Source organism: Marmota marmota, unplaced genomic scaffold (genome assembly GCF_001458135.2).
Source record: "Marmota marmota marmota unplaced genomic scaffold, marMar, whole genome shotgun sequence".
Taxonomy (NCBI): Eukaryota; Metazoa; Chordata; class Mammalia; order Rodentia; family Sciuridae; genus Marmota; species Marmota marmota.
This window is the reverse complement of record NW_026000079.1, coordinates 6260981-6273503: the sequence shown is the minus strand read 5'-3', so window position 1 is coordinate 6273503 and position 12523 is coordinate 6260981. Positions and strand designations below refer to the sequence as shown.

At 37.1% G+C, this 12523-nt stretch overlaps 1 protein-coding gene across 1 annotated transcript in view; it reads left to right on the top strand.

The window, feature by feature from the left end:
* Nucleotides 1-1458: 1458 nt before the first annotated feature.
* Ctxnd2 (cortexin domain containing 2) overlaps nucleotides 1459-12523 on the top strand; it is a 16710-nt gene continuing 5645 nt past the window's right edge. The window contains exon 1 of the mRNA XM_048814886.1: nucleotides 1459-1797. The gene's annotated coding sequence lies outside the window, so the exon portion shown is untranslated. The remainder of the gene's footprint in view (nucleotides 1798-12523) is intronic.

The following is a 12523-nucleotide window of genomic DNA, read 5'->3' as shown; positions in this document are numbered from 1 at the left end:
ATATATATATATATATATATATATATATATATATATATATATATATATATAAACCCTATCAAATGGGGAAAGGATAGGTGAAGCAACATGCAAAAAAATGTACAAACAATAGAGACTCAACATTATTATAATTAGAGAAATACAGTTTTTAAAAAGCAGATATTATTTTTAGCCTATTAGGTAAATGAATATTTCAGAGATTAATAGTGACCTCTAATAATGAAACTACAAAAAAAGACATTTTCATGCCTATTTATGGGAGTGTAAATTGTGATAACCTTTTTAGTATTTATCTGGAAGTACCTATTAAAATTCTAAATATGCAGGTCCTATAACCTAGCATTTATAGTTTTAATATTTTGAAAAAAAAAATTTTAAGAGAGAGAATTTAAAATTTTTTTTTTTTAAGTTTTCGGCAGACACAACATATTTGTATGTGGTGCTGAGGATCGAACCCGGGCCGCACGCATGCCAAGCGAGCGCTACCGCTTGAGCCACATCCCCAGCCCCAATATTTTGAAAAATTTATCCCACAAAAACATCTCCACAAGGCACTGGGGTTGTGATTCAGTAGTAGAGCACTCACCTAGCATGTGTGAGGCACTGGGTTCAATCCTCAGCACCACATAAAAGAAAATAAAGGCATTGTGTTTAACTACAAATAAAAAACAAATATTTAAAATAAATAAGTAAAACAAAGGTATTGTGTCCAACTACAACTAAAAATATAATAATAATTATAACAGCCATGTGCAATGGTGCACACCTCTAATCCCAGTGACTCTGGAGGCTGAAGCAGGAGGATCTCAAATTTGAGACCAGTTTCAGCAACTTAGTAAGGCCCTAAGCAACTTAGCAAGATCCTGTCTCAAAATAAAAAATAAAAGAGCTGGGGATGTGGCTCAGTGATTAAACACTCCTGGGTTCAATCCCTGGAACCCAAAAGTAGAAAATAAATAAAATCCTTTAGAGGGCTAAGATTGTGGCTCAGTGGTAGAGCACTTGCCTAGAACATGAGAGGCACTGGGTTTGATCCTCAGCACCGCATAAAATAAATAAATAAAGTTATTATTCCAGCTACACCTAAAAAAAAGAATAAAAAAACTTTAGAAAACAGTGGTAAATTTTGCATTAGAAATATTTATGAATATGTACAATGACTAAGCTAAGTGAAATCATTTTGACTTTTCTGATCCAAATGTCCCCAGTAAATACTTTTGATGAAAGGTAGCAAAGATTTTAAAGCTTTACTGATCCTGTTGACAAGTAGTTTTCAAATTTGAGCATATATCACATCACATAGAGGAATTGGTTAAAACCCAGACACCAACACCCCTAAGATTTCTTATTCATTAAGGCTGAGATTGGGATCCAAGAATTTGCATTTCTAGCAAGTTCTGAGGTGAGCTATTAATCCAGAGACCCATTGCATAGGCCGAAAGCTGGCTGCTGATCCATCCTCTACCACCCGTGTGATCATGCCTAGAAGGTACTACCTGAGTTATTAACTGTGGCTGTCCTGGCCCTGGCAGAGTTGTGGAATTATTCCTCCACCCATCTAGGCTCCAATTTAATCTAGTGGGATCATTTTCTCACCCACGATGGGAGTGCCTGAAAGTTGATCCTGTTTTAAACTATTTATGAGTTCAACGTAGGAGTCGAAGAGAGAGAGCCACCAACCTCTTTTGCACCAGGGGGTTGATAAAGAGAAGAAAACCTGCCAAGAGATGTGCTTGAGTAGGAGGAGACTGCCCTGGCAACAGCCAAATCCAGCCTAGGACAGCTCTCTCTCAAAAGGTAAATGACGACCCCGTATGCCTTCCTGGTGTTGTTTCCACCGGGGAAAAATCCCAACAATCAAGTTTAATGGCATCTTCCTCTGAGCTGGGGCAACATGAGGGAAATGACTGGGAGGAGTAAAGAGCTTTGTTTTGTCATAGCTTTTTTAGAAAAGTGAAACTTGCATCTGAGAGGGATGGTCTTGGCTAGGGTCTCTTTTCAAGGTAAGTTGGGGAAACACCCTGATTAGTCCTATTAGTCAAAGACTGTCTTTGATTTTAGGAATTATAGTAAGATTCATTATTGTGTTTCTTCACCAACTTCTCCCTTTAGGCTAAACTTAGGGCCAGGAGAGAAATGCTGGGTCTTTTAGCTTGGGGGTGTTTAAAAAAAATGATTTGATACTATTTGGTGGAAAGAATGAAGAGATTAGGGAAAAGAACACATGGAAAGGAAGAGGTGATTGATCTTTTTGGAAGTCAAAGAGTAGGTGACTTTGTTAAAGATTCACAAATGCTCTTTTCTGTTTTTTACTTGAGCAGGACCAGATAGTCATGCCCCACTTTCTTTTCCTCCCACACTAGTCCTGAGCAATGCTGCTACTTGTCTCAAAGAAAACAAGAACTTTAAAGTCACTTTTACAAACATTTCTAGGACAGGTCTTACTTTGAAAAGCAAATTTTGAATCTACCATTTTTGATAGCATATGTGTCAAAAAAAAAAAAAGCCTAAGAAATCTCAAAGAAAAGAAACTGAATATCCAAGCCTCCAATAATTTGTTGTAACTTTTTCCATTCAAAAAAAATGGTTAGCCAGGAGTAGTGGCACAGGCCTGTACTTTCTACTCAGGAGCTTGAGGCAGGAGGATCACAAGGTCAAGGCTAGCCTCAGCAATTTAGCAAGACCCTGTCTCAAAATAAAAAATAAAAAAGTACTAGCAGTAGATCACTCACCTAGAATGTATGAGGCCTTGGGTTCTATCCTCAGCACCACATAAAAGAAATAAAGGTATTGTGTCCAACTGCAATAAAAAAAAAACATAAAATATTTTTTTAAAAAAAGGAGTAGGGAAGTAGCTCAGTGGTAAAGCTCTCCTTGGTTCAATCCCCTATCCCAAAATAATAATAATAATAATAAATACAAAAATTGTTTACCAAATTTTGTATTCAAAATCTTGTACTGTTTTTCTTAAAGAGAAATTTATAAACTTAGGTTCCATAAAACCTGGATCCATGCATATGAAAAGAGCCAAGATTATACATGGTATATTTAGGACAAAACAACATTATCTTTTTTTATTCTCTTCCCACCCGCCACAGCCCCAGTAAAAATGCATTTTACTTTTGGAGGGAGAGGGAGGAAAGTTCTGATCCTAATTGGAGCAAAAGTAGCCTGTTGGAATTTGGCAGCTATGAGTGAAAAGTCTGAATCAGTACAGGACCTTTGATTCAAGGTTCAGAAATTCAGATTTAATTAGATAAAGAGAAAAAGAACCAAAGGTGACTTGATGCTTTCCAACTTCCAGATATTGAACGTTTTCAATCTCCCGGGAGCATTATCGCTATCAGCAAACCCTCTCCAAATTCTCTTATGGTTTCAATTCCTCAACCCTACACGCTCCAGTCTCTCCTACTTGTAACTACTCCATCTGTGGCTTTTTGACCTCTTTCCTCCACCGTAAATGCAGATATTTTATTGTCGCTAATTTTCCTTTGATCTTCTTATCTACTATGATTTCAATTATCCTGTAGTTGGGTGACTCTCAATTCCAAAGATCTTGTGTTTCCTCCTAAATTTCAGTCCTGCATTTCTGCCTTTCTGAGCATGTTTTGTCATTACCTTTAAATTAACCTATTCCCCCAAAACAGAATTCACTGTGGTATATTAAAATATCTGCTATCCTTAAAATAAATAATTCTATGAATGTCAAAATTTTTCTTTCAGTTTTCCAAATTCAAGTCCCAGTATTTCTTTAGCACTTCTGTCTTCCCACTATATGTCCATTTAATTCCTAAGTGATTGCAAATCTTTTCACAACCTCGTATCCATATCCATGCCTCCTTTCTGTTATCTGGTCCCCTAACCTTTGTTTCCTCTTGACACTGCTACAACGCCTCCCTGTTGTTTTCCCCTGTTGTGCTATTTTATATTTCCAGTACCTTTTACGCACTCTTGTCAGTTATCTTCCTAAAGTACGGCTTTGATTAATTTATTTTCCTTCATTCAACAAGCATGAATCGAACACACACAACATGCCAAGTACTGATATGAATATTAATTCACTCATGTGTGTGAATTAAATATCCACAGAGTGCCAGCCTTTCCCTACACACTGAAGCTATACCATGAATAGAACAGACTCCTAGAGCTTACATTACAGTTAGTGCTATACACAACAATTATGGCCTCTCCTCTCAAAGTGTTTTATCTGCTCAAAAACCTTCAATGGTTCCCCTGTGTCTGAAAGAATAAAATTTCAATTCATTACCCTAAATTTCAAGTCTCAAGATTCTCAGTAATTTAAATATAACTATCAAGGACTTATTGATGATTCTTTAATAATTTCTCAGAGGATATGGTATTTCTATTACTTTAGTTTTTTTCCACTGAAGATTTTCTAGTGTACCCCTATCCCTTTTATAATTCAGTGTCCACAGGTAGGGAATGGAGGGACACAGTTCTAATCCCAGCTACTTGAGAGGCTGAGGCAGTAGGATAGAAAATTTGAGGCCAGCCTTAAATTTTTAAAAATATTTTCAATTGTAGATAGACACAATAACTTTATTTTGTTTAGTTTTTTTTTTTCTTTTAACATGGTGCTGAGGATAAAACCGAGTGCTCACACATGCTAAGCAAACGTTCTACCACTGAGCCACAATCCTAACCCTCAGCCTCAAATTTGAGGCCAGCCTCAGTAATTCAGTGAGACACTATCTCAAAATTAAAAAGAATTAAAATAAAAAAACTGGGAGTGTTGCTCATTGGTAGAGTATTTGCATAGAATGGGTTCAATTACCAATACTGCAAAAAATAAAATATAATGTGCTATTCCATATGAAATATGAGGCCCATGGAAACTCAAGACTATTCATCTATGTGCTAAACATTTTCCCTGGGAATGAGTACTGGTGATTGAACCAAAGAGTTCTTTATCACCGAGCTATATCCTCAGTCCTTTTTGTCTTTTACTTTGAGACAGGGTCTTACTAAGTTGCTTTGGCTGGCCTTGAACTTGCAGTCCTCCTGCCTTTGAGTCCTGATTTGTTAGGATTACAGTTGTGTACCACTGAACCTGGCTAGCTGCTTCTATTGCTTATGATAGGACCATTGTTACTGCAGTGAGGTGATAGATACCTCATTCCTCATTGTGCATTTGATTTGCATTTCCCAGATGATTAGTAGTGTTGAGCATTTTTTTCCATATACTTGTTGGCCATTAGTATGTCTTCTTTTGAGAACTGTCTATTTAGGTCTTTTGCCCATTTATAAATTGGATTTTTAAAAAAAATTTTTGCTATTTAGTCTTTGGAATGCCTTCTTCATTATGTATATTAACCTCTTGTCAGATGTATAGTTTGCAAATATTTTCTCCCATTCTGTAGGTTGTCTGTTCACTTTGTTGATTGTTTCCTTTGCTGAGCAGAAGCTTTTTAGTTTGATGTAATCTCATCTCCATTATCTATTTTTGCTTTTGTTTCCTGTGATTTGGGGGTTTTGTTTAAAAAGTCCTTGTCTATTCCAATGTTCAGAAATGTTTCCATTATGTTTCCTGCTAGCAGTTTCATAGTTTCAAGTATCACATTTAAATCTTTAATCCATTTTGAGTTGATTTTTTTTTTTTAAATATTTATTTATTTATTTTAGTTTTCGGCGGACACAACATCTTTGTTTGTATGTGGTGCTGAGGATCGAACCCGGGCCGCACGCATGCCAGGCCAGCATGCTACCGCTTGAGCCACATCCCCAGCCCCTTGAGTTGATTTTTATAACTGGTAAGAAAATAAGGGTCTAGTCTTACTCTTCTGCATGTAGATATCCAATTTTCCCAACACCATTTATTGAGAAGACTGTCCTTTCTCCAAGGCATGTTCTTAGCACCTTTGTCAAAAATCAGTTGCAGCTCAGGAGACTGAGACAAGAGGATCACAAGTTCAAAGCCAGCCTCAGCAACTCAGTAGAGTACTAAATAACTGAGTGAGATCCTGTCTCAAACTTAAAAAAAAAAAAAAAAAAAGCTGGGGATGTAGCTCAGTGGTGAATGGCCCCAGGTTAAATCCCTAATACAAAAGAAAAAACAAAAAACTGTTGGCTGTTGACATGTGAATTTACTTCTAGCTCTGCTTTGTTCCAATGGTTTATGTGTCTTTCCATGCCAAAACTGCGCTGTCTTAATTACTTCACCTTTGTGGTATATTTTGAAATCAGATAGTGGAATGCTTCCTGCTTGGTTCTTTTTCATCAAGATTGCTTTGACCTAAACTGGGCATGGTGGTGCACGCCTGTAATCCCAGCAGCTCAGGAGGCCAAAGCAAGAGGAGCCCGAGTTCAAAGCCAGCCTCAGCAACAGCAAGGTGCTAAGTAACACGGTGAGATAGGGCTGGGGATGTGGCTCAGTGGTTGAGTGCCCATGAGTTCAATCCCTGGTACAAAAAAAAGAAAAATTCTTTGACATTTTTTTGTTTTGTGATTGTCATTCCATACAAATTTTAGGATTGTTTTTTCTACTTCTGTGAAGAAAGTTATTAGTATTTTGATATGGATTAAATTGAATCTGCAGATTACTTTGGGTAGTATAGATAACTTAACAATATTGAAAGCTGGACATGGTGGTGTAAGCCCATAATCCCAGCTATTCTGTAGGCTGAGATAGGATGATTGCAACTTCAAGGCCAGCCTGGGCAATTTATGTGAGACTCTGCCCCAAAATTTTAAAATAATGATATTGATTATTCTAATCCACGAACACAGGATATCTTTCTACTTTTCATATCCTCCTCAATTTCTTTCATCAATGTTTTATAGTTTTCTTCATAGCAATCTTTCCCCTCTTAATAATTGAGAATAGGGCTGGGGATGTAGCTCAAGTGGTAATGCGCTTGCCTGGCATGCGTACGGCCTGGGTTCGATCCTCAGCACCACATACAAATAAAGATGTTGTGGCTGCCGAAAACTAAAAAAATAAAATAAAATAAATATTAACTTTCTCTCTTAAAAAAATAATTGAGAATATATTGGCTACCTATTGTAATGGTGATTTTTTATCAGTGTCTTCCTATAATTCAGCTGCTTTTTGTTTATTGTTAAACTATTTTTTTTTTTTTGGTGGTGCTGGGGGTTGAACCCAAGGCCTTGTGCATGCGAGGCAAGCGCAAGCACTCTACCAACTGAGTTAAATCCCAGCCCACAGCTATTTTATCGATGCTGACTTGAATCCTTTATCAGTATTTATCAATCCTCTATCCCTAATGATACTTTTTACCTTAAGTTCCATTTTGTCTGATATTAAAAATAGCTCCTCAGTTTTCTTTTGGTTAGCATTTACCTTGTATACCTTTTTCTTTCCCTTTTATTTTCAACCTTTCCCTTATAGATGAGTCTTTTTAAAAAGAGCACTTAGTTGGACTGGGGCCAAGATCAAAAAAGTGGATGTTTGTCATTTTTTGTTTGCCCAACATCCAACAATCCCTCCTTTGGGGGTATCTTCCTATATATGAATCCGTGTGAGACAGAATCTCCTTCCCACTCTAGAAGTCTGGAGAAACCAAATATTCCCTCTTCCACACCCTGGCCGCTGAGGTGCTGGTGCGTGACTCAGCTGTGACCAGTTGGATGCTCTAGCCAGGGACTAGAATATTGAGTGACACAAAGATGACACAATTTATAATTCAGGCATGGCAGAGGCAGCAGTATCCAATGACAGCAGCAAGATACTCAGCAACAGCAATGTCTGATGGTGGCCATGTCTAGTGCCAGCATTGTCCTGACCAGACTTTTTCTGCACTGACCTTGGCTATGATTTCTGATGGCTGGCTTCTGATAGTTTCTGTTTTTCATTTTTTAAAATTTGTTTGTTTGTTTTGTGGTACTGGGGATTGAATCCAGGGGCATTCTTCCATTTTATTTTTTGTTTTGAGGCAGAGTCTCTCTAAATTGTTTGGCCTTGTAATCCTCCTGCCTCAGCTTCACAAGTAGCTGAGGTTACAATTGTGTATCATATCACCCGGCTTGTTGATTTCTGATTTTTTGTAAAACTAGTTCTCCTTCTAGGGGCTAAATGATCTCTTTCCAATAAATATCTTTTCTGTTTAAGAAAGAGAGACTCCATTTCTGTTGCTGATCGACAAGAATTCTGTCTGATATAAAAATGTTCTTTGTCCTTTTGGAATGGAGGAAGGAGAGATGTTGTATAGGGGGTATATGTGAAGTCTGGATTTCCAGGACCCATTTTTGATACCATAAGGGAAGCCATTCTGGGAATAAAAACACAGAATAAAGGCAGGGCAGACAAAGCAATCAACATGTAAAGATATAACCCAGTGACACCTGGACTTGGAGTCCAACCATTTCTAAAGTTAGTTTTGCTCTAGACTTTTAGCCTCATGAATCAATAAGTTGCATGGTAGTTTTGTTTTATTTTCTGGTGTTGGGGATTGAACTCAGGTTCTTATACATGTTAAACATGTGCTCTATCACTGAGTTATACCTCTAACCCATGTATTTTAAAAACCTCACTTGATTAGACTTTTCTGTCACTTACAATTAAAAGCACCCATTCTACCTGATACCCTTCTATTCCACCTTTGAAAAGAAATCCCTCACTTGATTCTGCAATAGGCTTTCATCTGCTATTTTACTTCTCTTCTTTCTTTCCTAGTTCAATGTCTCATTAATTATTTAAAGTCTTAGTGTCTTCATTTCCTCACTGCCATTTCCACTCTATTCACTGAAGTTTGGATTCCTTCTTCACTATTCTGCTGACATTATTTCCAGTAGATCACCAGTAGTCTTCTTCTGTCTTCATTCAATGCTGTATCTCAAAGTCATTTATTCATTCACAAAAATTCCTTCAACAGAAATTTTTACACATCCACTTTAGCAAGATACAGTGCAACACTCATTCATTAAACAGAAATTTATTGAGCATATAATGTAACCTAGACTTTTAGGATAAGAAACAAATTAGATATGGTCCATAATCTCATTTAGGATTATTATTTTATCAGGGAATATAGACACTAAGGTAACTATAATAGATTGAAGAAAATTGCCTTGGTAAATTAATACTTAAGCTTAGACCTAAAAGGTGAATATAGAGGGAGGATAAAAATGCAGCGAGTGTTAGTGGGAAAGATTTGGACAAGAGGCGTTTCACGCAAAATTCATGAAACTCTGAGAAGTCCAATATTCCAAGATCAAAAAGTATAAGGGGCAAAAAGTGGCAAAAAAAAAAAAAAAGCTTAGACCAAAGGTAGCCCCATTAAGAAGATCCAAGACAAGGGGAGTTGCTGGAGGATTTTAATCAGAGAACTGATCAATTTACATTTATCAAAGATCACTTTGTGGTTCAGAAGGGAACAAGAGTGTTTTTAAGAAATCAGAGGGAATTTATAGGAGTCTGGCATTGGTAGTCTAGAATAGTAGTAGGAATGAAGAGAACAGAATTGATTTAAGAGATATTTTGGAAATAGGCCTGAAAGGAAATTAGAGTGAGAAACCATTGTAATTTGGAACACAAAAAAGCATATGGCCTTGCTCTGAAAGAGCACTGCAAAAAGGACAAGACACAGGAATAATGTCATATGTATGGAAATAATAAACATACTTTGAAAGTTGCACAAATGTCTACCAGTCTTCCCACATTTTCTAGCCAACAGGAGGAGCTCCAGACCAGTCTTCTCTCATCCTCAGTCTTAAGACCATTTTCATTGCAGTTCTCTGACAAGCTGTGCCTCTGTCTGTAATGACCACAGCTCTTTTGTATGTGTGTATGTGTGGTACTGGGGGTTTAACCACAAGCACTGAGCTGCATCTGAGCCCATTTTTTGTTTTGTTGGTTTTGTTGAGACAAGTTCTCACTAAATTACTGAGGATTTTCATTCCTGACACCATATACTAAAATAAACTCCAAGGGGATCAAGAAAAAAAGAAAAAGGAGCCAGATAAACAGTAGAAAAGAACACGGGTGAATTCTATAATCTGGATGAGGGGAAATTTTTGTAATAATGACTCAAAATTCAGAGATAATAAAAGAAAATTGATAAATATCACTGATTAAAAAAAAAAAAAAAACTTGTATGGCAAAAGAACAAAAAAAGCCACCACAAATAAAAAGAAAAGACAATTGAAAAGCCAGGAGAAAATATTTGCAATATATGTCACATTTAAATATTGTAATATATGTCACATCTGCAGGACTAACATTCTTCCTGCATAAACAACATGTAAAGAATGAGGCTAGAAAAAAGGACAAAAGACATGAACAAATGATTTACATAAAACATATGAATATTAGGGTCTGGGACTGTGGCTCAGTGGCAGAGCACTTGCTGAGCACATGTGAGGCACTGGGTTCAATCCTTAGCACCACATGAAAATAAACAAATGAAATAAAGGCATGCTGTTCACCTACAACTACAAGAAAAAAAATTTTTAAAGGTACTATTAGCCATTGGGGTGGTGTGCACTTGTAGTTTCAGCTACTTGGTAGACTGAAGCAGGGGAATCACTTAAGTGTAAGAGTTTAAGACAAGTGTGGCAACACAACGAGACCCTGTCTCAAAAATTATTACGAAAACAATTCCTTGGGCTGGGATTGTGGCTCAGCAGTAGAGTGCTTGCCTAGCTCGGGCAGACCCAGGTTCGATCCTTAGCACCACATAAAAATAAAGGCATTGTGTTGTGTTCATCTACACCTAAAAAATAAATATTAAAAAAAAAAAGAAAACAATTCCCTTTTTTCCTTTTTGTAATCCAACACTGGGGATTGAATCCAGGGGTGCTCTATCACTGAGTTACATTCCCAGCCCCTTTTTGAGACAGGGTCTCACTAAATGGCCCAGACTGGTCTCAAACTTGTGATCCTCCTGCCTCAGCCTCCAAAATAGCTGGATTTCAGGCATGCACAACTGTGCCTGGCAAAATAATTTCACTTAAACTAACATAGGTTGCACATGCCCATAATCCCAATGATTTGAAAGACTGAGGTAGGAGGATCTCACATTTAAGGCCAGCCTGGTCAATTCAGCGAGACCCCATCTCAAAATAAAAAATAAAATAAGGCTGGGGCAGGGGTGGCTGTAGTTCAGTGGTAGAGTACATAGGTCCAGTCCCCAGTAACACACATATACACATGCCCCCCAAAATAAAATAGGTCCAGTGTGTAGCTCAGTGGTAGAGGACTTGCCTACCATGAATATTCAATCCCCAGTATTACAAAAACAAATGTAAAATAAATAAATAGCATAACATAAAAAAGAATAAAATAATAAGGAATAAAAATAGCCAATATAAGTGCAAAATTCTCTGAAATCTATAGAATATTGTTAGATTGAAAAGATTTAAAGAGGGCTGGGGACGTGGCTCAAGCGGTAGCGCGCTCGCCTGGCATGCATGCGGCCCGGGTTCAATCCTCAGCACTACATACAATCAAAGATGTTGTGTCTGCCAAAAACTGAAAAATAAATATTGAAATTAAAAAAAAAAAAGAAAAGATTTTAAAAAATGGAAAGTCACCCCCATGTTCATGAATCAGAAGACAGTGTCATTAAGATGGCAATACTCTTCAAATTGTCAGTGCAATCTGTAACCAGAATCCCAGTGGCTTCCTTGTGAAAATTGACAAGATGGCTCTAAAATTCATATGGAACCTGGCACAATAGTGCACATCTGTGATCCCAGCAACTTGAAAGGCTAACGCAGGAGGATTCCAGGTTCAAGGCAGTCTGGACAATTTAGCTAGCCCCTGTCTGAAAATGAAAAATAAAAAGGGCTGGGGGTATAGCTCAGTAGTAGAGCTCAATCCCCAGTACAGCCAAAAAATTTAAAAATTTTTTAACAAACTAAAATAAAATTTGTATGGAAACTTGAGAGACCCTGAGTAACCAAACAATCTTAAATACAAGAAGTTGGAGTGCTCACACTTTTCAATTTACAAATAAACATACAGTTATCAAGACAGTGTAATATTGGCATAAAATATACATATGTAGATAGATAAATCAATGAAATAGAATTGAAAGTCCAGAAATGAATATGTTTCTCTGATCATATGATTTTTCAACCAGAATTTTGAAAACATTCAATGGCAAAAAATATATTCTTTTCATCAAATCATACCAGGAAAACTGAATATCCACATGTAAAAGAATGAAGTTGGGCCTTAACCTTACACCACACGCAAAAATGAACTCAAAATGGGTTAAAGACCTTAACATAAGAGTCAAAGCTGTAAAGTTCTTAAGAGGAAAAATAGGGATAAATCATTGTGATCTTGGATTTGGCAATGGGTTCTTAGATATGACACCAAAAGTACAAGTAACCAAAGAAAAAAATAGTTAAGCACTTTTGTGATTCAAAGGACAATGTCAAGAAAGTTAAAAGAAAATCCACAGGGGCTGGGGATGTGGCTCAAGCGGTAGCGCGCTCGTCTGGCAAGCGTGTGGCCTGGGTTCGATCCTCAGCACCACATACCAACAAAGATGTTGTGCCTGCCGATAACTAAAAAAATAAATAAATATTAAAAAAA